Consider the following 24,669-nt stretch of genomic DNA (forward strand, 5'->3'; position numbering starts at 1 on the left):
AGAACTGTCAGTTACAGCAAAAGCCTCAATAGGAAGCAAACGAGAACAAACCCGTGCCCTTGCCCCGTCACTCAGCCCTCACCTCTTTGTCGAGGCCCATCGTGCAAACACAGTGGTTAACACTGAACAAAGCATGTGTTCTTAAAGACTGCATCACTTCCTTCTCTTGAGTACCAATTTTTTATTCCAGATTCCTGAAGAAAAGGATGTTTCAGAACCAACTTTCCAACTTGCCTGTAACAGATACAGGCCAAATACACAATGTTAGGGCAAGGAGGGAGGTAGCTTGAGTTCTCGAAAAAAGATGTAAGGGAGACCACGTGTTATAGATAACACATTATGCACGAGTGGTTGTTTTAGTGGGGCAAAGTAGAGTCCCCTTGCTGAAGGGAAGCTAACTTGCAGTGAAGTGTGGCCTGCCCATGGCAGCACTTGCAGCCCAGACCCGCAGGAGCACATGCTCACAGCCACTTGGTCAGCTTCCACTCGTGGAGGCAGTGCCTTTCAATATTAGAACCCTCCCTAAAACTAAAGCCTAGTGACTACTGTCCGGAGTTTACCAAGTCACCGCTGTGGCCTGCTCTGGCCTGTCCCACCTTGATGAGCATGGACTCAGGAAGCCCAGTGGCCACATCCAAGGGCAGCCGTCAAACTGACAGTCCACTGGCTGTCTCTCCCATTAGCCAGTTCCTTGAGAACAGAGGCTGAGCTTTCTATGTCTCTGCCACTTAGGACCTAGCAAACGTTTGCAATGAATGAAAGCGTAGGGAGAGCTCAGGGAATGACAACATCCTAAGCTTGTGCTTGGATGTCTTGTCCTTTCTACCCCATGCCCTTGTAATTCCAACAACAATGCCCCCACCGCTCTCCCTCACCTGCCCTGCTTGTTCACCTAGGCATCTTCTTACTAGCCGCTCTGAAGTTTTAAAATGACTAAACTGAAAAGGTCAGGGTGCAGTAGCGTAACTGCCATGCAGAATGGACGCGTCTCCCTCGCCTTCTGGCTCAGCCCTCCCTGACCTCCCGGAGGCTTCCTTTCCATTCGCGTTAATTATGATTCTGAACACCCCTCTCCACACACAAATACACACAGTCTTCCTATGTTGCTTCTGATTTCCTAGTTGTTAAGCAGACATAACACACTGAGTTGCGTTCAGAGCATGCTAAGTGGTTTTAATTCTGTCCAGCATTATTTTCAATTTTTTTCTTTAAAAACATCAAATTTTTAAAAATCCATTTCAGATAGTCTTGAAAGGCAAGAAAGGGGAAAAATGTTTTCTTTTTTTCTTCACCCCAGGTTTTCACTAATTTAGTTCCATTAAGGTCTAAATAGGACTTATTTAAACACTCATCAAGGAATGCTCCTTCCATGTTCCACTGGCACGCAGAATGGGTGTGCTCCAACTGGATCTGCACAGCTGCTAGGGGCTCGTGAGAAATGAGTAAGAACAGGCAGCGCTGGGAGCTTTTGCTCAGGAAAGTGGGCAACAGCTTAATGAAACAGTTCTCATCACCCAATCAATGAACTATGTGTTTAATTCAGGAGAAGAAAGATTAGGAATTAGCAAGCAAAATAAATATGTGACACTTAAAAAGAAATCCTAATTTACTGTCTTGCCTGTTACTTAACGTCACAGACAGAATTACCTGAAACCTACTGCCTGTCCTAGAGAAAATACTCCTAAGAAGCCAGACACACCTGGATCCATTTTCTGTTTTGTTTTTGGATGTATTTCACTCAATATGTCAATTTCAGGAAAAGCTCCTTAATTTGTCTTGATTAAGCAGGGATCTTAGCTCTAATCCACCTAATCAAAATGCATTACTGGAAGACACAATAAGTAAAACATGTTTGGAGAGAGAAGGGTGATTTAGAACAGGAGTTTTCGGAGGAGCCCTTTAGGATGGCGCAGAATGGTGGCCTGCCCCCATCCCCACCTTCCTCATTCAAGCTGAGCTATTCTGAGACCCTCCATACTAGGCATTGTACTTTTCCTGCAAGAGTTTCGGGAAAAATTGGTTTACAGCCACTGATTCACCAGATGTGAAGGAAAGCAGAGGCTGGTGCTATAATCTGCCAAATCCATGAGTTTGGGGAATGGGCCTGGTTGGCTCACTGCTTTATTCCCAGCACCCAGGCCAGTACCTAGCACATCCCAGAGGCTGTAAACACTTGTTGAATGAAGGATGGATGAATGGAAGGATGGAAGGATGCATGAATGGAGGGAGGCAGCAGTGAGACTACAAGTGGGCAGAGCTCGCATTTGACTAAGCTCTGAAACATTTTCTCACATCTGGATTGCAGACTAAATGCATGATGAGTCAACAAAGGAGGTAAAAAAAAAATACAAACGAAGTAAAACAAAGCAACTCAGAATGCTGGTGGTTTTAACAGAGACGTGTAAACCTTCACTGATGGGTTCCAAGAATGAGAATCCGCACGTAAGTTGTGACATCTGTCAGTCACTGTTATCCCCCCGAATGCCATGGGGTTCCAGCTTTCACCCACAGTCTGGGCTTTGGTGAGACAGACTAAACAATTTAGGAAACTTCTGTCTAGGAATCAGGAAAGGCAAATAACGGCTTAGTTTCTAAAATCCCAAACATTCAAACAGGGAGCATGCGCTGAAATCTCAGGAAAAATAAAAGTACATGACCCAGTGGGTAGCAAACTTAAGGATTAATGTGTATTTTGCTACATGAATACACCCAAGATAGAAATATGTACACAGTCTAGAACAGGAGAAATATAACAATGTGTGCCACATATGTAGCTTAAAATGTCTAGTGGCCACATTAAAAAAAGTAAAATGATAGAGGTAATTTTGGTAATATATTTTGCTTAGCCCAGCATATACAAAATATTTATCTTTTCGACATGTAATAAATTTTTTAAAATTACTCATAGGATAGTCTACATTCTTCTTTTCTTACTAAATCTCTGAGATCCAGCATGTATTTTACATTTAGAGTACATCTCAGTTTGGACTCAATACATTTCGAGTGTTCAGTAGCCACACGTGGCCAACGGCCACACACAGTCAGCACAGGGCTAGAAAGACAGATGAATGAACATACCTACAATGAGCATCATCAACGGAAGCAGCTGGTCTAGAGCACACCCCTTTGTGGGATTCGTTTATTCTGGCCTACTCTTATTTCCTTTGAGTTCCTCCCATACTGTTTTGGTGAGGCTGTCACTCACAGTACCTGTCACCTGACTCCTAGGGTGAGCACATGACCCTGGCCTTCCAATCATAATTTACATACTGCAGTAGTCCAAGAGGAAGGCATGTGGCCAAGCAAGGCCAATCAGAATCCTCCCCTAGGACCGGCATATAGGGACCAGGGGAAAATGCTTTCTCTTTCCCCTGGGTTGCTAGGGTGTGATTTGGGGGCTCTCCCCATACAGGGATAACCTATACTCAGCATGAGACCACAAAGAGGCAAAGGAAAAGCCTAGTTCCGAGCCCTGAGGCCCTGGTTTGGGTCTCTCTTCCGTGGATTCTGCCACCTACTCCACATCCTTCTCAGTACTTTCTCTCGTTTGCTTAGGCTAATTTGAGTTGGGTTTCAGCCCCTCTCATTAGACAGAGTATGATTCAGGTCAAGCCACAACCCTGGCCCATTGCCATGCTGTCCCACTACACGCCTAGGGGCCTGTCTCCGAGACAGCATACCAGGGCACAAAGGGCGCCCTGGCCAGACTCAAAAGGCAGGGCTGACATCTTTTAAGTTTCCTCAGTGCTTTGCAGCTCACATTCCCTCCTCAAGTCACCGCTTGGTCTTCAGATCTCTGCATCCAGTGGACAGATGTATGGCGGGAAGTTGAGCTGCTCCACCCTGCTGCTGAGGCCTGTGGTTCCGCTTTGTCCTCCTCCACCTGTCCACGTCTTATTTTATCTCCCTCTTCATGCACCCTGCCTTGAGAAGCAGAATGGGACCGCGAATTTGCCTCTCCACGGTAGGATCTCACTGGCCTCCTTGTAAACTGGATGAAAGGACTATTCTGAAGCGCTGACCTTTCGAATCAACGGAGCACAAAAGGAGACTGTTCCAGGCCCGAGGTTAGTAACACAAAGATGACAATCACGTCCTCTGCGTAAGCATGAGATTTACATGGATATTCCCAGTATGATGGTACATATGCTCACCCAGGCCCTGCTGAGCAACCCCTCGAGAGACTGTGGAAATCAAGCCCAACTCTGGCCTTCATCCAATCGTAGAGGATGATTTACTGAGACAATTCTAAGAAATGTGAATTTTAATTTACATATTATGTTATTTTTCAAGAAACAGATTGAAGAGTCAGATTAAGTAAGTACTTATCAACCCTCCCTCAAGTTTAGGTCTTGTTTCCTCCTGAGCAAGTTTCAGACAGATGCCAAGGGTGTTTCCTTCAGGTGCCCGATTGATATATTCCCCAACAACAGCTGCCTTGGTGTAGCTGAAATGGATAGTCTGACAAAATCTGAAGGAGCCCCTTTGAAAGCCCCGAGGGAAGTAGACAGGACTTCAGTCTACCACACACAACCCCGAAGGAGTTTACAAGACAGGTCAGTAAAATGCAGGGCTCAAATTATTCTCACCCAGCTAGGGAGGTTAGCATGCTAATTAATGCCTCAGTGTAGTTAATCTTTTAAGTGTTATGGAAAAATAATGAGTGAAATTCACATGGAGCCATTAGTGATTTTTCACCCACAAACTGCCCTGCTGGGGAACTAGCGCTGACCCACCCAGGCTCAGGCTTCTGGAGGGTGTAGACCACAAAGGCTCACTCTTTCTGTCTGCTCATCACCCTTCTTCACATGGGGGCAGTGGGGAACACAGGGACGGGGAGCAGCCCCTCCCATCTCGCCCAGCAACTCCAGTTTGGGTGCCTAAACACCCTCCTCACGCTGTCCCAGCACACGCTCCTTCCCTCCCTACTGCAGCCAGAGGACACGTTGGCGGGTTGGAGGAGGTTACCCTGTGCGAGCCTGAGATCTCGAAGATGCAAATGTCTGTCAAATTAGTTCTGTTCTTACACTGGTGGGTAGAGTCCCATGGGAAAAATTCTTGCCTGAAAATGACCAGGGCACCCATTCTCAGGGTTCCAAAGACTCTGATTTGCTGAGGAATCCAGGGGAAGTCATCTACCTGCCTGGGCCTCACTTTCGCATCTTCAAAGTGGGAGCACGACCATCCCTGCCTGGTTCCGTTCCCCCAAGAGCCCCATGAGATAACGCCAGACTCCCCGAGCCGTGTCCTCCACTGGAGTCTCCCTGCGGCAGGTCCTCCCTTGCTTCTCTTTCACTGAAGGTCATTTTTGAGCGTGCTCCCCTCTCCCGCCAAATAAACAAGAAATACTCCTTCAAAAACCTGGAGGACCCAGAAAAGTAAAAAAATAAAATTTAAACTCTTCCATGGACTCACGACCCACAACACCCCTGTCACGTTCTGTGTTTCCTTTCCTAAGCAAGGCTGCATTTTATGTAGTTGAGATCATTCTGGAGATGTAACTTTGCACAGTCCTTTCTTCACTTAACATTGCATGGATTTTCCCGTGTTACTCTGTAATCTGCTGAAATCCTAATTTCAATAGCTGCCTATTATTTCACCCAGCAGTGGCTCAGGGTTAATTTAACCACACCAAGCTTTTCCGACAGCTCGGGTTCCAACGTTTCGCTAACACAAATGGCACTGTGGTTAGCACGGCTCTTTCTCCAGCCGGGCTTATTCCCTTACGAGGGGTCCCAGAAGAATTACGAGGCTCGGGGTATGAAGATGTCTAGAGCCCTTGACATCTATTGCAGAGGCTCTCCTGGCATGCACAGCCACAAGCGATGCCGTGGAAAGCCCTTTTCTCATCCCTAGGCATTACCTTTTAACGCTTTTTTGATAACTTGATTGATGAAATATGATCTCCTTGCACTTCCTCAACTTCTCAAGAGACGGACCATTTTTGCGCTAACCATCTGCCCTTCCTCTTTTGTGCCCTCACAGGGAGGAATGCCCTCTGCCAGCGTAGGGCAGTGGGTCCCGAGCTGGAGAGTGCTGAGGAACTGGAGGAAGCGTTTGGCGGAGAACAACAATCTACCTTTTTAACGAATTCTGACGCAAGTGATTCTTGGGCCAGAACTGGAAGAATCCTGGATTAGACTCTTAGTTTTAAAATCTGTTTCTAGAGTCTTCTTTATGTTAAATGTTTTATTCTTTTCTGCAAATATCCTCTCCATGTTCACTGTCTTTACATTTTGATCACCTTTTTATGAAACACAGGAATTTAAGTCAAATCTGTCAATATTTTCTTTTGTGATTTCTTTTTGTTCTAATCTTAGAAATTTCTTTACTCTCAGTTTTGCAAGTGTTCCCTTTTCTATTTTCTCCTGTTTTTCAAAAAAAAAATTCATTGTTATATTTATCTGGAATTTAAGTTGGCCATATAAACTGAAGATGTAAAATTTTAGATTTTATTTTTCAAAATGTCCTACCCCTTTCCTCGACCATTGCAGAATAACCTCTCCCTCCGTCAATGGCTCTCGATGCTTCTTTAGCCTACATCAAATTCTTGCAGACAACGGGGCCTCTGATGGGGACAGAACTATGCCATGCTCACCCCTCTCCCCTTCTCCTACCTCTTTCCAGTTTCTCAAAACCTCTTTGTCACAAACTTGAGCCTGGAGACAACTGCTGGCACCTGAACCCTTCTGCAACCTCGCTTTTGAGCAAAGTTACGAATTTAACAATTTTAATTTCTTCCCACAAGTGATGAGGAAATGCATTATATATAGCTTTTTGTAAATATCATAGCCATATTTTGTCACTTTATAATAACGTTGTGATTCGAATATCATTGAGGCAGAGATTTTAAAGCTGAAGAGCCCGAGGGAGCAGCCACCTGTAGTTCAGTCTCTGTGAGGGAACAGCTGAGACAGGACACACGAGACCAGCTGCCCACATTCCAGCAGCTGATGGGGGCGGGGCTGGAGTTCACAGTGGGTCTTCGCTGGGGACTGCGCTCCTCCCGCTGTGACCTGTTGCCACCGTCATCTCCTTTCCAGGATTTATTGGTGGTCACAATTAAGCAGGGAGGTGACAGTTTTCTTAAAGAGACTATTTAGGGTCTCTTAATTACTTTTATTCTCACTATCAGCTGAGCAAAATCAAAACACCCAACTCCCATCCTGAACCAGAGAAAGAAGAGCTGACTTTAGGCTGATGTACCACATCGGTCTAGGATAAACGCTTCTAGAAGAATCCATCTAGAAGAAATGCATCTTGCTCATGGAACAGCCCTTGGGGAAGGAGACCGACTACCTTCCTCTCCTCAGCGAGTGCCTAAACTCAGGTTACACCTAGATTAAAATGTACGGGAAACCCACATCCCTGAGACCCGTTACAGCTGGCCTGTGTGCTGACCGTCCACCTGGCCCCCACGCAGGCTGCAGCCCACCGCAGGGGATCTGGGGACTCACGGCAAAGCAGCTCAAGCCAGAGAACGGCTGTCAGGGCAAACAACAACAAGCTTTTCCCCAAAGAGAATTCTTTTTAAGAGTAAACAGTCTAAAGTTAAGGAGAGAACGTCTTGTTGGGCATATGAGAAAGTCTCCTGACTACATGAATGTTAAACTAAAATAATTTCCAGCTCTAGATCTGCATATTCTCCTACTAGAGGGAACTGTCCCCTTCAGGTGTCCCCAGCTCTATAGTCTCTGATTATGCAAGTAACTCTCTCACTCACTCACCTATTTAATTAAGATCTCTTTTTCCACCTATGATGGCATGTGTGTATTCCTGTCATTTAACAGCATGCTTTTGAGAAAGAGTGTATGCTGGATGTGGAAGTGACCATTTCATGGTGACCTGGCTTGGCTCTTTGCCAAATTGTGTGGGGGATTTGACGCCCTGCAAATTCTCTTTTCACTGTCCATGGAGTCCCCTTGGAACCCAGAATGGCAAAAACTCAAGGTCTGATTCAGATCTTGACCTTTCCCTGTTTCTATAAGAACTTTTCATGGCATTACCCTCCCAAGAAGGATGCAGATGTTTCTTCCAGAACATCACTTACACGATCCTGAAGAATTGCACCCTAAAAAACACCAGGGCTTATGAAGAAAATAGGGTTGGAGCATACCACAGAGAACCCATGGGACTTTGTAACCAGGATCTTGCAAAATTGATAACAAATCCTCCTAAAAACACAAGCCCAGCTCCATCTTCCTGGGCCCAGCAGTGGCATCGTGGCAGCCCACCCCGTGCAGCCTTCTTCCCTGAGCTTGTGTCTCCTCCCTGGGGAGGAAAGTTCTTGAAGACATTCACTTCTAAAAGAGACTAGAGCCATCAAAATTAAAAATATGGCCCAGGGGAGCCCTTCTTCACCACTCCATTGTTCCACTCCTTTTGAGCACAGGAGGACGCATCTTCACCAGTGTCTGTATCTGTACCTGTAGCCCCGCAAACATGGTAGAAACTGAAGTGGTTCTTGAAGCCACCAAAGCAGTCACTTCTTGCACCAAAGCAAGGCACTTCTATACTACTCTCGGCTTTATCCTAAAGGTCTGCATACCCTACAAAGGCTTTCTGATTCCTGTGAGATCAACACAGAACATTTACATGTTGGAGAAACTCTCACTCCAGCCAAGACAACCTGTGAGTCCTCCAGACAGCATGCCTCACTGAGGACTCACCCACGAGCTCAGGGCGTTGAAAATTTTTACCTTATGTATTTATTTATTGTGGACAAATATATCTAACACCAAGTTGACCATTTTAACCATCTTTAAGTGGACAGGTCAGTGGAATTAAGTATTTCCCCACGATAATAAAAGTAAGTCTGCTAGGGGCTGGCCCCGTGGCCGAGTGGTTAAGTTCGCGCGCTCCGCTGCAGGCGGCCCAGTGTTTCGTCGGTTCGAATCCTGGGCACGGACATGGCACTGCTCGTCAGACCACGCTGAGGCAGCGTCCCACATGCCACAGCTAGAGGAACCCACAACGAAGAATACACAACTATGTACCGGGGGGCTTTGGGGAGAAAAAGGAAAAAAATAAAATCTTTAAAAAAAAAAAAAAAAGTAAGTCTGCTAAAAACCTATTGTAAAAGAAGAATTACAAGATAAGAAGACAATCACAAATTATTTTCACTGCCATCCTCCTGCTCGTTTTGTCACTTGTCTCCTCTCAAGTTGAGCTGTATGGACAGCCAACCAGCAGCAGCAACCAGATCTGCAACAGTCCAGGCCTAATTCCAGGAGAGAATCTGCGATCATTAGTTCTTACACTCCAAGAGCTGGAAGGGTTCCAAGTTAAAAACATATATAGTGAATGTTTCTTTTCCTTTTCAAGTTTATGTTTTTGGAGGAACAACAAAGGAACTAAATGCCTCGACAGCCTGGGGGTGGAACCTTCTATGGTCCATGCGGGCTTAAGGTAGATGTCTGACGGCCCCGGTCCAAATCATGGCTGTGTGACCTTGGGCAAGTGGCTGAACCTTTCTGGGCCTCAGTTTGCAAGGTATAAAGTAAGGATAATGTGAGCAGTAGATGAGGTAATATATTTAAAGCATTTTCAAGAGTGTATGGCACATAAAAGCCCTCAGTAAGTGTTAGCTATTATTATTGAAAGGCCAAGACCCACCGACCAAGATATTTCGGGCGGAGGACCCACTAATAAGGTATTGCTATTTTGTGTAGCTGAACTTCAAAATGACTTATTCTTAGAATTCATAAAAATACTTTAAATAACTTAAGGACATGAATAAGTGTTGTTCGTTCAGTGACAAAAATAAATACTCTTTTTTAACTTAAAAAAAGGCTTATTGTTATTCTTGGTAGTCAATGGCACAAGAGTTGTTATTAGGAGGGAAAAAAATCCTGACAGCTTTAACTTCACTCCTACACTCAGAGGATGTCATTTAATTTAAAATACAAACACACACAAAGGCAAGAGAAGAAATGCCTTTTTAAAACCATCCCCTCTTCGAAACTTGCAGATGTCTTTCAAAACCCTACATAATATTTTTAGAGTTTATTTATAAACTTAAATACTTCAGACACATTTTATGTAAAACTTAACTTTTTAAACTCGGAAAACTTTTTTTTTAAATTCTAGAAAAGTAAGAGATTCCAGTGTCTCCTTTGGCTCTCAATGATGTTCCCACCGAAGAATTTTGCCTAAATGCCAGAGCAAAACACACAACCAACATCCAAACAAAACACGGGGGTTGGGGGCGGGGCAGGGGACCCACCTGCCAGAGACCCCACGTGGGCCTGCAGGACCACAGCCACGGGCGTCGAGGGCTGGCATGCACACTGCCCAGCCGTTTGGGGGCAGCCTCCGTTTGCCTCAGGCCAGACTCAGGGCCCAGGGCAGGGAGGTCACGGCACTGAACTCCCGGGGCGGGGGGGGGGGGGGGGCAAGAAATTGACGGAAGAAGGAGCAGATTACTACAGAAATTCCAGAGCTGTTTGGAATACTCCATTCCTGGCCAGAGCAGGGGTGAAATGACAGATAAGAGGGTCTTTTATTGTCAGAGGAGTCCCTGGATGATGAAGACAGCAAGTCTCTACCGAAATGGACTAAAAACAGGGATGGGGCTGTCCCTGCCCAATAAAACAGGGCGTCCCTTGAAGAAGCAGTTTGCTAGCGTGAAATCCAACTTTGAGGAAGGCAGTCAGGAGCTCACAGCATGCACACGCTGCAAGTGTCGTGTCTACAAGCCTCATGGTCAAGTCCACAGCTGCCCACCAGGGCTGTTGTCAGATGGCTGTTATTAGGCACAGTCTGGATGTCTGCTACCTGACTCGGGGCTAGCCAGCCTGAGCAGCCCCAGGCCAACAGGTGCGCTGGGTCTGTCATTTATTCTTAGCCAGCGCTATATCAGTACTGAGATACTAAATATATAAACAGACAGTGTCCAGACAATATGTAACGACAGAACTCTGAGCTACAACCTGCTCAGAAAACCAATCCACTGTCTAAAGCAACCAGCCTGGGAGACCAGTCAGCTATCTCTAAGTCAGACTTGCAGGAAGTCAGACCACTCTCTCTAGCAACAATCCCAAAAGCCAAGCAATAACTCCTGTAACAATCAGTCCAAAATGGTTAGGACTTGATTAATAATTGGTAGCTTCCCGAATTTCCAACCCCCTACTCCCTAACCAGTCACATATGATGCCCCCCATGTAGTGAGCCCAGCTCTAACTTCCTCATGCCAACAGCCTCTGATCAGGGCACACGTGGTGCCTTCCCTTGGCACCTTCCCCTGTTTTCATTATCCAGCTTTCCCAGGCCTCTGCCTGCTTTGAGTCTCTGCCAAGACACAGGCGATGGTGGCTGACTCCCTTGTTACAGCCAGCCAGGAATAAAAAGCGTTTGCTGGTTCTCATCTGGCTAGTCTTCATTTATTTCCACAGTCTGGCGTCTCTCCTGCCTTCCTCATCCTTGTCTCTTTATCTCCTTCTCTAACCAAAGCGGCATAAGGAAAATAAATTAAGTTGAACAAAAGGGTCAACCATTGCTCTGGAAAAAGGTGACACAGGACCAATCCGTACAGTCATAGAACACTCTGTTCTTACTTTCAAGTAGTTCATATGACTTGCCTGGACAGCGTCAATAGTGAACATGCACTGATCCAGAATTGGAACAGTTGAAAGCTCCCCTCTACCCATCAAGTATGAGGTAAATGAAGAGGAAATATATTAATATTAAGGATGTGTTTCAAAATGCACCCTTGGCCCTAAGCATATTAGCGTCGCACCCTCTATCTTCTGTACTGTAGAGCCAACGGGAAATCATGCAGAAAACCATTCATAATCACAGGACCCTCAGCACTGCTGGAGACCGAATGAGCAAAGAAAGGCGAACTTCTCAGGAGAGCTTATGTATACTTATCCTAATTCTCTGAAAACGGGTATTCCGAGTATGAAATATGTGGTGGAGAATTATTAAAATACTTGCTGATCTGAGCCTCTGAGCCTCTCATCCTGGGTAAAAGGGCCCTAGGGCGCCTTGGAGCACTGGGCCTCCCCATCCAGCCCGCTGGCGTCGACCCCTCCGTGGCAGCTCCGGCACAGCGGGAACCTGGCAAATGCTGGGCGAATGTCGGGTAAACTGCTTTACTGTATATGGACCTAATGACACAAACTGTGCATTAATTAGGTCAGTATTGAAGGAAAAATAAGTTGGCAAGCTCTGTGTATGCAGAGTGGAAGCTGACAGGTCCTGTTTATCTGAGTACTACCGCCTGACTCAGTCCGGAACAGACCAGGTGTCACCATGGGTTTCTCTTCTGGAGTAGCTCATCATCTGAATCCCCCACTTCTGCTCCCCTCGGGGAACGCAGGACGTTGGGGCTGGAATTCCCTGGTTCTGGTGTGGGTTAGCAGGACACTGTCTTCCCATTTCCCAGCCCATCTGAACGATTCATTGGTACATGAGATGAAGGCGGTTCTGAGAGGGATCCGGTAGGCAGGGTCCTTCAGGAGCCTCGTCCTCTGTCTTCTATGAAGGGTCCTTCCCAGGGCTTTATCAATGTCATCCACTTCCGTAGGGGAAACGGAAGCATTTTTTTTTCTTATCAAAAAGAGGTTGAAGTTAATATTGGAGTTAGAAAAGCATTTGAATTTAAATTCTTCTTCTTCTTTTGCTTGACAAAAGCATTAAAAATAACAGGAAACATGTGCTAGGGCCATTTCAACAATGAACAAAATTCAGTATATAGAATAAAATATCTCAAACATACTTAAAACTTACATTGGAAAAATGATTACCTTTTACCTGAGACTGTCAAAACGCCTTCCCCTCATCAAGGCACTGATCCCCTGTGCCCTAGGTAAGTACTCCCCACTCAGCCCCCCGACCCCCAACACGAAATCGCAGCTTGGCCGTAACCTGGTTTTCATGTGTGTGCAATAGCAGGGAGGCTGCACAGCCAAGATTAAAGCTCGAGCACAGCAGGGACTTCAGACTTTGATCAGAAAAAGTATTAAATTCCCAGATGAGGCTGATCGAAAGTGGCAACACAGGGAGACACCAGCATTTTCCACTCCTTTCAGAGACAGCTTGGGACAGAGTCACCTCCTTAGAACTGTACTTTTCTGTCAAAGAATCTAGCTAGAATTTGTAAAAATTGGCTGTTTACTGATGTCTAGGTCTCTCTGCTAAAAGAAGGAATGCCGGTGAGGCCACCTGGAGCCTCCTGGTCCTGCCGACGTACCCCGTGGGGCCGTGCTGATACCTTCCTCGTTCCTCGAACATGTCGCAGAGACAGGCACACGGGTTTCTCTGGGCCAGAGAAGCGCCCAGTTACTCGGACCTGTTTGTCAACGGTGCAGGGTCTGAGACGTTGCCCCACTCGCACAGCTACTTTAGACACACGAATGCTGTAGAAACACGAGGCAGCCAGCTCGAGGAAAGGAGCCCTTTATTGATATTCACACCCAGACCAACAGCCATCCTGACCTGCAGCGCCGGCCGCCATACCTGACCCATGGCAAGGTGACGAGAGCCGATGGAGACTCTCTACAGGGGTGCAGGCTACCCCCCAGAGATGAGGGGTGGGAAACTAAGAATTTCCTCTGCTTATGTACAGGAGAGAAGCAGTTGCCTCCCTCCCTGTCTAGAAAGGAGGAAGAGAAACCTTGGCTCCTTTGAGATGAGGTGGAGAGCACTCTGGGTTCTTACCTTGACCTTTTGGAACGTAAAGAAAATATCTCTGGGGTCAGAGAGTCCCATGTGTCTGGGCTTTTATGACCTAGAGATGTCTCCAAGATCTGGGACTCCTCCTTTCAGACATGTAAATACCTAGGGAGATAGCGCTCCAGTCTTCCCAGCACCTGGGTGTGTGTGCATATATGCGTGCGTGCGTGCGTGTGTGTGGGCACGGAATTCTGCAGGGTCAGTCTGGCTATTGAATGTCCCAACCCTTAGTCACTGGGCACAGCAATGGGTCCTGGTTCTGGCCATTCCCCTACATAGCCCTATAGCAAGATCCCAGCCATGCAGATAGGGATTATGTTTGCTTTCTTTCTCCTAACTTTTAATACTTTCTTCAACATTTTCAGAGGTCTAATTGCCATGCGCATACACGTTCACTGTAGAAAATTTAATAGCGGCGACTAACAGGCACTGCTTGCCAGGCACAACCCTAGGGGCTTTGCGTATATTATCTCAGTTAATCCTCAGAACAGCCACAGGAAGTAGGCACTACCATCATCCCGATTTTACAGAGGAGGAAACAGAGGGACTGGGTTTCAGCCACTTTCCTAAGTTGCAGGGCTGGTAAGGAGAAGAGCAGCGTAATTCCAGGCCCCTGACTTGTAAGCACCATGTTTGACTCCCTCCCCACGCTTACGTTTGATGGAGAGATCATTCCTTTCATTTTTCCTTTTTTTAAGTAAAATGGAATCAGATTGTCATTTGTCACTTAGCATATGTGACCTTCTTTGACGGACACAGTTCACAGTGTTCCTTGCCCCACCAATCTGGGATAGGTGATTTCATAGGCACTGATGTTCTCTGAGATACCGAATCTGGGATTTCAGATTCTAACCCCTAAAGCCTCAGAAGGATTAAGACAAGAAGAGAGGCTGCAGAGAGAAGGCTGTCTGGTGTGAGGCAGCCACCAGAAGGGAGAATCAGAAGGTTTTGAGAAAGCAGGGCCTGTGAACACAGGCAGATTCGTCCTGGGCTGAGAAGAGCACTCGATGCAATGGGACATCTCAAGGACCTAAAAATGACTGAATCACGTAACTTTTTAAAAGTGGTCCCAGTTCTCATGAACAGAGGCTTCCTGTCCTTTGGTTCAGTTCAATGAACACGGATGGCGCCCGTCTACTGCACAGCAGCTCCTGGGAGAAAGGGAAGAAGGTTTCATCTCTGCTCCAGGGGACCTACAGTCTAGCGGGGAGGTCGTCACAGGAGCTGGGAACTTCAAAACTGCAACATCCGGGTACTGTCACGAAAAGACACGCAAGAGGCTCTGCAGGACCCCAGAGGACATCAGTCCCCTCAGGGAAGCCTCTCAGAAGCCAGAGCTGAGTCTAACGGGTGAACAGGAGTCGGCAGGTGAGGAAGAGGAAGGATGTCCCCAGCAGAGGCCCAGAGGCTGGAGACGAGAACGAAACAATATCATTAACGTTTGTTTTTCATGTAAGATATCAAAATATCAACTCCCTGGTTATAGATGAGAACAGTCTGCCTTGAAACACTTTGCATCTACTAACCATGAGCAGTTTTTAATTGATCCTAAATTCTGTCAAAAAGCAAAAAGTGTTATTTAAACATACAATAGCTCTTTTAACTACTGTTCAAAGATTGCCTCTAGAAGAAGACAGACTTCAAGAGTCAAGCAAGTCAAGCTCAGATATTCTCAACTGATAAGAAACAAAAGTGCTAGACATGCCTGGTGTCAATTTTGATAAAAATGAAACGAAAGGAGAAAAAATTGGAAGGACCACAAAAATAATCTATATGAGACCACAGAAATAAACAAGTAAATCTAAAATGCAATCATAATTTTTCTTTTGCACATTTAAAAGCAACTTCTCCAAAGCAATGGAGCGAGCCCCTAAGAACTAACCATTTCAAAGTGTGTTCACCCTCATTAGCTCACCTGATCACCACAAACATCCCTCTTGGAAGGTGGGCCTTGTGCTCTTACTTTCTCATAGGATATAGAGAAATAAAGTCCTTTCCCCCAGAAAAGAGGGGCTGGACCAGGGGTCTCCCGGCCCTGGTGCCACTGCTGTCTCCATCTCAACTCACTGACTGTGCCAATTCATCTTCAAGGAAAAGAAATTAAATCACTGCATAAATCATGAAAAGCAAATTAAAAGTGTTTATTGTTACCCATACAACCTACGGGAATCATAAAAATAAGCTTAACCAATGGTGGCAATCTGAGGACGTAAAATAGGCAGTATTTGTCTTTTCACAGCTTCAATCCTGTTCCTGTTCCTGAAATGATCAACACCTTTGCTGAAAGACAGGTAGGGCAAGAAAGGAGGGATAAGGTGAACAAGGGGCAGACAAGGACCTCACGACGGGAGGCTGAAGACCTGTTTCCAGCCCCAGCCTCAGTTTCCCCTTCTGTAAAATGATGGCTGCGGTGGCCTGCTCTCTTGTAGCTTGTCGGCCCTGCCTAGAGACTCCGCCATAAGCATCAAAGTTGAGGACAGCAGCATCCCTCTTCCCTATCATCTCTTTTCTACACATGCCAAATTTTTCTTCCCATCAGCTTGAAGAGGAGAAAAAGACCAAATTGAAGAAAATTCAATTTATTTTCAATCAGACTGGAAGCTAACTCCAAATATTTCCCAGAAATTTCTTGACAGTTACCGAAAGGGGAAGTTGCAAAAGAAAAATGTAAACTGTTTGTCTTCAAAAATGGCGATCTGTGGTTAGGTAAAAGAAAGAATAGGATATTGGGATAGAGACGGTATTTTACAAGCTAACTTTTAGATAGAAGGTAAAATTGATCTATTATGGGCCTCGAGTCATCTGATTGAATGATCTATTTTGCCTAAATTAAAATGAATTCAGGCTTCTACTTTGGCTGGAAAAAAATCTCCTTAAGATACTAGGTTAGCCTTAGGATGTAAACAGATTCTGGAAGGATGAGGACTTGCTGCTGTGTGACTCAGGGGTCTGCGAGCACCATGATTTACTGGCAATAGCAACGCGAGTGCTGTCGCCAGGTGAGCTACGCTAAAGAGCTCCAACGTATTCTTGGTTTTCATTCTGGATCCTGAGAAACCTGCCCCAGAACTAAGAGAAGCACCACCCTTCACAGTTTGCAGAGCTCATCTCAGGTTCTGTCCAAAGCTCCTTCATGTTTACAACCAAACTTCTTCCCACCTGGGAAAGCTGGGGAGAACTCTTCCTCCCAACCCCGTGGACTTCCTTCCCCTGACACTACATCGTGGACCAGGGACTTGCCCTCGTGATGGAGCCAGAGGCAACACCAAAGAACCAGGGGAGCTTGAAACCAAGATGCCAAAAATTCTGTGTGTGGGAACCGATGAAGAAGGGAATATACCTGGTATAGCCTGCCCCTCGCAGAACTGGAACTCAGCAGCCCTTGAATCATAATTACCTCCTGACCACACTCACTCAAAGTTGGCCCCCACAACAAGTAACCCAGGCCCCACCTTCCCTCATCGTCACTGTCCAGGGCACAGGTTTAATGCGCCATAGCTAGAAAACCTTCCTAAATCGTTTGTTTTTAGAACTCTCTGCAACAATAGACAGCACAGAATAATTCGGATAGATGTTATTGAAGGATTCCGGGGAAAGAATAGAAATTTCTCGGGTCAGTGTAATACACTCACTCTGAGACGGCGCTGGATGGCTAACCCCGCCTCTTGGGTGTGGGTGTGCCAGAAATCTGAGCAAAGGGGCAGGAAGAAATTTGATTTTGCATGTGCCTATGTATGCCAATCATAGGTCAGACTAAATTATCTTCCCGATGTTTATTTTGGGGGTTTGCTTCTGTTTCCACAAATGGTGGGAGCAGGAAGATAGATGAAGACAGAACAGATGTAACGGGCTCCTCAGTGCCACGCCCGCAAGAAGAGCCGAGCACCTCTGCCCACGGCCTCCCGGAGCTGGAGGAGGCAGGCGGGCTCCGCGTGTTCTGAACCGCCTTCACGGGGTAAATGGACCGCTTTGTGGGTCCCCCCCCAGGAGTCAAACCGAGGAGCAATGTCTTGGAGAAGCCTGGTCCGTGAAAGTCTTTATTCCTTGCCTGCATCTGTCTTCCTTAACAAACACTGAGCGCTGAGGTTCGTGCCTGTGTGTGCAGGGGAAGGGGTTGGGGGATACACTGGGTGAACCTGGGGGACTTTGGGGGGCTCTCCATAAGTAAGTCAGCGGTGGATTTCTAGTCCTGGGGCTGACGGACTCAGAGGAACTGGTGTTTCGCAAATGTGGTACTAGCTGGCCCTCCTTCCCGGGCTGACTTCTCTGTTGTGCTCAGCTAGAGAAAGATATCCCTGACTCTGGAGACAATGAGGAGAGACGGAAGGCCTGTCCTGATTTAACAGTCCTTATTACAGCAAAAGAAACAATTTTGAAAAGCAGGTTAGCTGCTACAAGATGGCAAGGAACAGAATAATGATTTTGCCCTAAAAAAGTTTTTCCTGCCGGCTTTCCTCTCTTGTGCCTTTTCATATGCAGCCTCTTCCTCCTCAGGGCTGGGTTGAACACGGACCCCAGACTGGAGTTGTCTTCTGCCCCAGCCGCACAACAACCTCACACTCAAGAAAACCGCTTCAGCTGAGGAAGTCATCTTTAGGATGCTTAATTAGTTTCATACACATCCTATTTTCTTGGAAGTGGCATTTCAGAAAAAGTAAATAAAAACCAGCTGTTTTATTTTTGGTCCTTCTTCAAAGGGCTCCATTCAAGTTTCTGCTTTGAATGTCACTGGATAGTCACTTAACCTCTCTGAGCCTTGCTGTCTTGTACGTACAACAAGAATAAAATAGCGCTTCCCTCCAGAGACTGCGGTCAAATCAGACAAGTTAACGTGCATGACGGTGACAGTTGGGCACAGTCCCCTCCCTGACCCCTAGACCTAATGATATTTTACCTTGTCTGATTTATTATGGAAAAATGACAAAGAGATGCCCAAGGAGCGGCAGTGACGAGTCACAGGATGAAAACAATGCAGGTGGAAAGTCCCCCCGTCGCCCCTCCCCCCTCATGCGGGCGAAGCTCTATTAGAAATAAACAGGCACTTCAGTCCTCATCACAGACACGAGTGAGCTCTGTGCTCTTATTCCAATAATCTAGAAGGAAGTCTTATGTCAGTGCCTAAAGAGTGAGTGGGTTCCAGAAGTCATGTGGACAGTCTGTGTCCAGCCTTGTGCTTGTTTCTCCCTGTTCTCGCCGCCCCAGGACTCTGCCTTCCTTATCTTATTGTACTCAGGCTGGAGAGCGGACTGCACAGCGTGTGCACAGAGATAAGGCAAACCCGGCTGAAGCTGGCAGTTCAGGCTGCAGCATTTCCTCCCAGTATTCCTGGGTGCTCAGCGTGCTGGCTGAGGCTAGGGAAAGCCTCATTCTGGCAGGCTGGCTGGATTTCAACCCGAGAAACAACATCCTCAGGTCCCAGCAGAGAAAGGGAAGCACTGAACCTCCTGGGAGGAGTAGGTGGGCCTGCCTGGGTGCGGGACCTCTGAGCTTGGGGAGCAGGGAAAGGCCCCTTTGCTTTCTGAACCTCTAGTTTTCATCTAGAAAATACGAGCCATGTTATCCCGGATGATCACTGAGGTTCTGCCTTAGTCCATTCGGGCTGCTATAACAAATTACCATAGACGGAGTGGCTTAAACAACAAAATTTACTTCTCACGGTTCTGGAGGCTGGAAGTCCGAGGTCAGGGTGCCAGCCCGGTCGGTTGCGGCGAGGATCCTCCTCCTGGTTGCAGCGGGGGCCTTCTTGTTGCGTCCTCACATGGCGTAAAGTGTGTTGGCGAGCTCTCTGGCCTCTTCTTGTAAGGGCACTAATGCCATCCATGAGGCCTCCACCCTCATGACCTAATCACCTCTCAAAGGCCCCACCTCCAAACACCATCACACTGGGCACTGGGATTTCAACATATGGAATTTAGGGGGACACAGACGTTCAGTCCATTGTAGGTCCCTTCCTTCCATCTCAAAATCAACTTACTAACAAGAATTGGTGTGTGTGTCCAATTTAAAGACTAAACTCCTGGTTCCATGGAAAATGGGGCGATCCCGCCTCTTTAGGGGATTCTGACACAGGACGAGAGTAAAAGGACCCTTCCAGGAGGTCAGAGCTGAGCCCCAATTCCTCAGGCCAACTCTCTTTAGAAAAAGACAAAAGGTCACAAGAAATAGTATGTCATACTCATCATGGCGAAATGCCCCACAGAGCCCATAAAAATCTCAGAATCTGTGGGAAAACATGGACTCTATCAGATTTGGATCCAATTTTAGACACAAAATGTTATCAGGCTACTTTGTTCTTAAAAATGGCAAAAGCTTTCAAAAGTAAACTGCAACCCAGCAAGTGCCAAGATGTTCTAAGCGTTTGGCTTCTAGAGTTTAAGGATTTCATTTTTTCCCATAACATTAGCTTTCAAGAGAACACAGGGATATACTGGCTTTTCAATTGCTAGCATGCATCTTGTCTGCAAAAACCAAAAAGAAATCACCTTGAGTCTGGCACTTCCCCAGCTGGGTGTGGGGGTCTGAGAGACGAGGTGGTCACAGCAGCGAATAGAAGAATACCACTACTTCTCATGTTTGTGGAACTCTTTAACAAACATTCTCTCCTCTTGATTTCCACCCTTCAGTATTAATACCTCCCTTTTATTGACTGAGTTTTGGGGTGTATGTGACTTGCTAAGGTCACTTGGCCATAGCAACCATGTCAGGGTGCCAAGGATCTCTGCTAAAGGCCACAAGCTGTCTTCATTAAACCATTTAAAAATGCTACTGACCCATTCTGGTGATGGCCATTCACATGCTGTGATTTAAAATCAGGCGACAGGTCACCGCTGCCACACTCGAGGACAAGGCTGAGTGCTTCACAGGTATCTCACACAAACAGGGTGCAATATATACAAGAGCTGCCAAACCCAAGCTGTTAAAAACACAAGCAGAGCCTCAAGGAAGTTCATCTTGATGGCACCACCCCAAGAAGCACAGACTCGGGGATGAGACAGCTGCTTAACAGAGATGCGTATTCAGACACACGGCAGGACGGAAATAATAGAAGATTTTGTATGTAAAGCAGAGGTTAGATAGCTGACCGTTTTAAACAGCTAATTCGTGCAAATACAGCACAGCTTCATAGAAACTGGAAACACAAAAGGAACTTTTTCTTTTAAATTTAATCACCATATCTCCTTCGTTAGGCAGCCCCACTATTTCCCAGGTCTTTGCTGGCGAAGGGCCAATCCAGGTCTCTCTCTGAAGCTGGTTAGCTGAAACTTTCTCGCTGTGTGCTTACAGGATGCCACTAGTCCGGCATGTGGAGATCAGAGAGAGAAGAAACCCGCCCAACAGTTGGAACAGCAACAGACCACTCCCCTCATGTGACTCCATTTATACCAAACAGCACAAGGCCAAGGAAGCAGCACAAACTGGAGCCGGCCACCTCACTGCCGAGACAGCTATTTTCTCAGAGCGCAGGGGGATGGCGCCCCCCGAGTGATGCAGCCGAGGCAGCAGGCCCCGGCTGAGGAGGAGCCAACTGCAGGGTGGATGCAGCCAGGACAACCTCCCAGGCAAGAGCGTGGAGCAGGTCTCTACAGAAATCAGGGGACAAGGATGCCTGAGGCACGGCCAGCGGGAGGCAGACTGACCTGCCCGGAGCCCCCTTGGAGGAGGCAGGGCGCTGCCGCATTTCCCTAGAAACTGCTGAGTGGACCACTTCTGTTGCGTGGCAGTCAGCAGCCAGTACAGGTTCTTCTCTCATTCCGTCCCGGGAACACTTTGAACGCCCACCTGCCTGCCCTGCGCAAGGTGCTGCGGGTACAGGAGGCTTGCAGACCCACCCCGAGCCCAGGCTTGGCTGTGAGAATGGCATGCACACGTATTGACACGGGCAATGATTCTGGCAGCGGTGTCCAAGACCGAGCTGTCAGAGAGTGGTGGCTGGAGCCCTGCCAGGAAGCATCCCACTGTTCACTGGAGAGCAAGCGAGGGACTCAGGACTCCGGGAGCTGAGAGTCAGCTTGCGGAGGGTGAATGACAGCACAGAAGGTGCAAACGAGTTAGCACTTGCAAATCTGAGACAGTGGAGAAGTTGGGAAGGAGAGGTGTAATGCAGGCAGGGGTCTGTCTTCATCAAGGCCACCTTTAACTCTAAATTGAGGGGTTTTGTGCGTGCCCTGGACACAATCTCCACAAGGGGGGACCTTTCCAGATCCAATGAAAGCAAAGAAGATAGTAAAAGGGGTAGGTTTTGTTCTGAGCTGCCACCCGCTGTTGGTAAAGCTGGTATGTGGGAGTGAGTTATAGATTCCAGAAGAAGAAGTGTGGCAGGTGACAAATGCTTCCAGGACCCCAGAATTATGTGGAATGAGGCCACCTCACCACTCTCAACGTGGAGGGCTGAGAGAAAGGGGCCAAGAGTGGAAATCTTGTGGAAAAGACCCAGAAGTAGCTCAAAAATAAGAAGCTCTCTTACCTCCAATGAAATCAGTTTGTCCTGAGCCATAAAGCCAAGAGATTATGATCAGCCAAGGGCTACATATGATGGAAACAGAAACAAGTTCTCTAACCTGAGAGATCATAAAACCTCTACGAAATTGCCACGCAAACTTGCTGTGAATGAATCTCTCTCTGACAATCACTGTGAAGGGGGAGGAGAGACCATAGAAACAAAACCCTCCCTGCCCATTAAGAAAGACTTGGCGCAGTCCAGAGTGATCTCTGCTTTGGGTCCTTACAAGAACCAGCATCCCAGGGCTACGCCGCCGCCATCATTCTTGGCAACGTTCCACATGTGTCTGCCCCCACCCCCACCACAAACACACACCAAAACTGGGGGTTTAAACTTCTCATAGTTTTATTAGATCACGATGTGCAGGGAAACAGGCCTCTGACACACCAACGATGACAACACTGTAGGCCACGTCTTTCCTTGACAGCACAAATGAAAGTGCTGATGTGGCAAGTAAGTGATTTGCTGGAGCAACGCAGCAGCCAGATGGGCTCCTCCCTGCCCTCACTCCAACCCACCTCCTCAAAAACACTTCTCTGCCGCAAGGTGATGTCTGACCCCTCCTTCACTCTGTCCACGGGCGGCCATGTGTACGCCTCCAATGCTGCCTATTTCTAAAGAGGCCTTAACCTTGCAAAACGGAAGAGTGGAAAATTGAAGCCATCTAGTTCTAAAATTGAAGAAATACTAGACTTCTCCGTATAGCCCTAAAGACAAATCTGAATACCACTGAAATGCACCATTAGTAAAACTGCCCCCAAAGGCCTGTAGGCCCACAAAAAGGACCAGAGATCAGGCACCAGACTTGAAATGGAATTATCCTGTCCCTGGAAACTTCCTTGAAACATAGATTTTCTTCTCTAAATTTAGCAGAAAAAAAATGTAGAACACTCCAAATATGATTATCATGGACAATTTTGTAGCCATTAAAAATATGTTTAGGGGTTGGCCCAGTGGCATAGTGGTTAAGTTCATGCATGCCACTTTGGCAGCCCTTGGTTCACAGGTTCGGATCACAGGTGCAGACCTACACCACTCATCAAACCATGTTATGGTGGTGACCCACGTACAAAACAGAGGAAGACTGGCACAGACGTTAGCTCAGGGCCACTTTTCCTCACCAAAAAAAAAAGAAAAAAAAGTTTACATAGAATGTTTACTGACATGGGAGAATGCTTATGTTCAGGTTAAGGCAAACAACTGGAATGGAAAACTGCAAATAATATTATCTCAAGCCTGTGAAAATGCATAAAAAAGATTTAAGAGATTGCTAATACAGAGTGTTGGTTAAGACATGGAGACAAGGCACCCTTGGAGACAAGGCACCCTTAGACACTGTCAGTGGGAAGGGGAACAGGCATAGCTAGTTGAGTCATCAATTTGGTAGCATCTGTCAATACGCCAAACAGATGTGCCCCTTAATCCAGGAATCCCCTCCTAGTAATCCCTTGGAAACCCTGAAATGTACGTGAAGACGTACAGATAAGGGAGTTAATACAAACATTGTTTGTAATAATAAAGAAGTGGAAACAAAGCACAATACATGTTTAACATTAGGGAATGGGTGAAATAAATTACGTGTCAGCCATACTTCTGAATATGACTGTGAGACCTTTAAAAAGAATGAAGTAGATATAAGAAATGACCAAAGAAAATCTCATGCTATAAAAAAAGTCGCCAAACAAAATGCATAGAACGAGTTCCGTTTGTTCAAAACGAAAACGTACATGTGGGTATATACGTAAATACAATGAAAAATGACTAGCAGAACACCCCTCCACGGTTAACAGCAGTCACCTTCTGAGAAGGGCGGAGAGCTCTGGGGTGCATTAGTTACGCTGCTTTTGCTATAACTAAAAAAAAAAAAAACCTAACTCAACCTGCTTTAAGTGGCCAGGAAGATTTCTGGATCTCCCAATGTCCCATAGCAGAGACTCCTCCTTGCCTAATTCAGAAGGTCAAGGGCACTGTGGAGGCCCCATTCTTCACCTGCGCATTCTTTGGCAGGTCAGCCAAGCCTGCTCGGTGGCTGACTGCGGCCCCAGGTACACGCACTGGTGTCCAGGAGAGGCTGCCTCCCTTGCCTGTTTTTAAGGCGATCCGCCCTCATGTTCTACTGGCCAGGACAAAGTCCACGTATTCACCCCCAGCCAACCACTGGCAAGGACAGCAGGCCCGCCAGGGTTGCTTGGCCAATCAGGATTTACCTCTGAGACATGTGGAGGAGGGTGGACTCTGAACAGAATCAGGTCCCCCTGTCAGGCAGAAGAAGGGGATGACTATTGGGTAGGCCACAGAGGGGGACCGGGATCTTCTTCTTTTTACTAGAAATGGTTCTGGATTATTTGAAATTTTTACAGGATTGTATTAATTTTTAAAAATTTAACATAAAAAATATTTAAACATTTTAATGCATACAAAAAAGACTGAAAGGAAATACACCTTGAGCTTATGGGTAATCTTCATTTTCTTCATTCTTTTCTGTATTTTCC

At 46.6% G+C, this 24,669-nt stretch overlaps 1 protein-coding gene across 3 annotated transcripts in view; it reads right to left on the minus strand.

Annotated features, from left to right (window-relative positions):
- Positions 1 to 24,669, minus strand: part of NPAS2 (neuronal PAS domain protein 2) — a 158,847-nt gene that overhangs the window by 129,089 nt on the left and 5,089 nt on the right. The gene's annotated exons all lie outside the window — the stretch shown is intronic.

The sequence above is a fragment of the Equus przewalskii genome, chromosome 14 (genome assembly GCF_037783145.1).
Source record: "Equus przewalskii isolate Varuska chromosome 14, EquPr2, whole genome shotgun sequence".
NCBI lineage: Eukaryota > Metazoa > Chordata > Mammalia > Perissodactyla > Equidae > Equus > Equus przewalskii.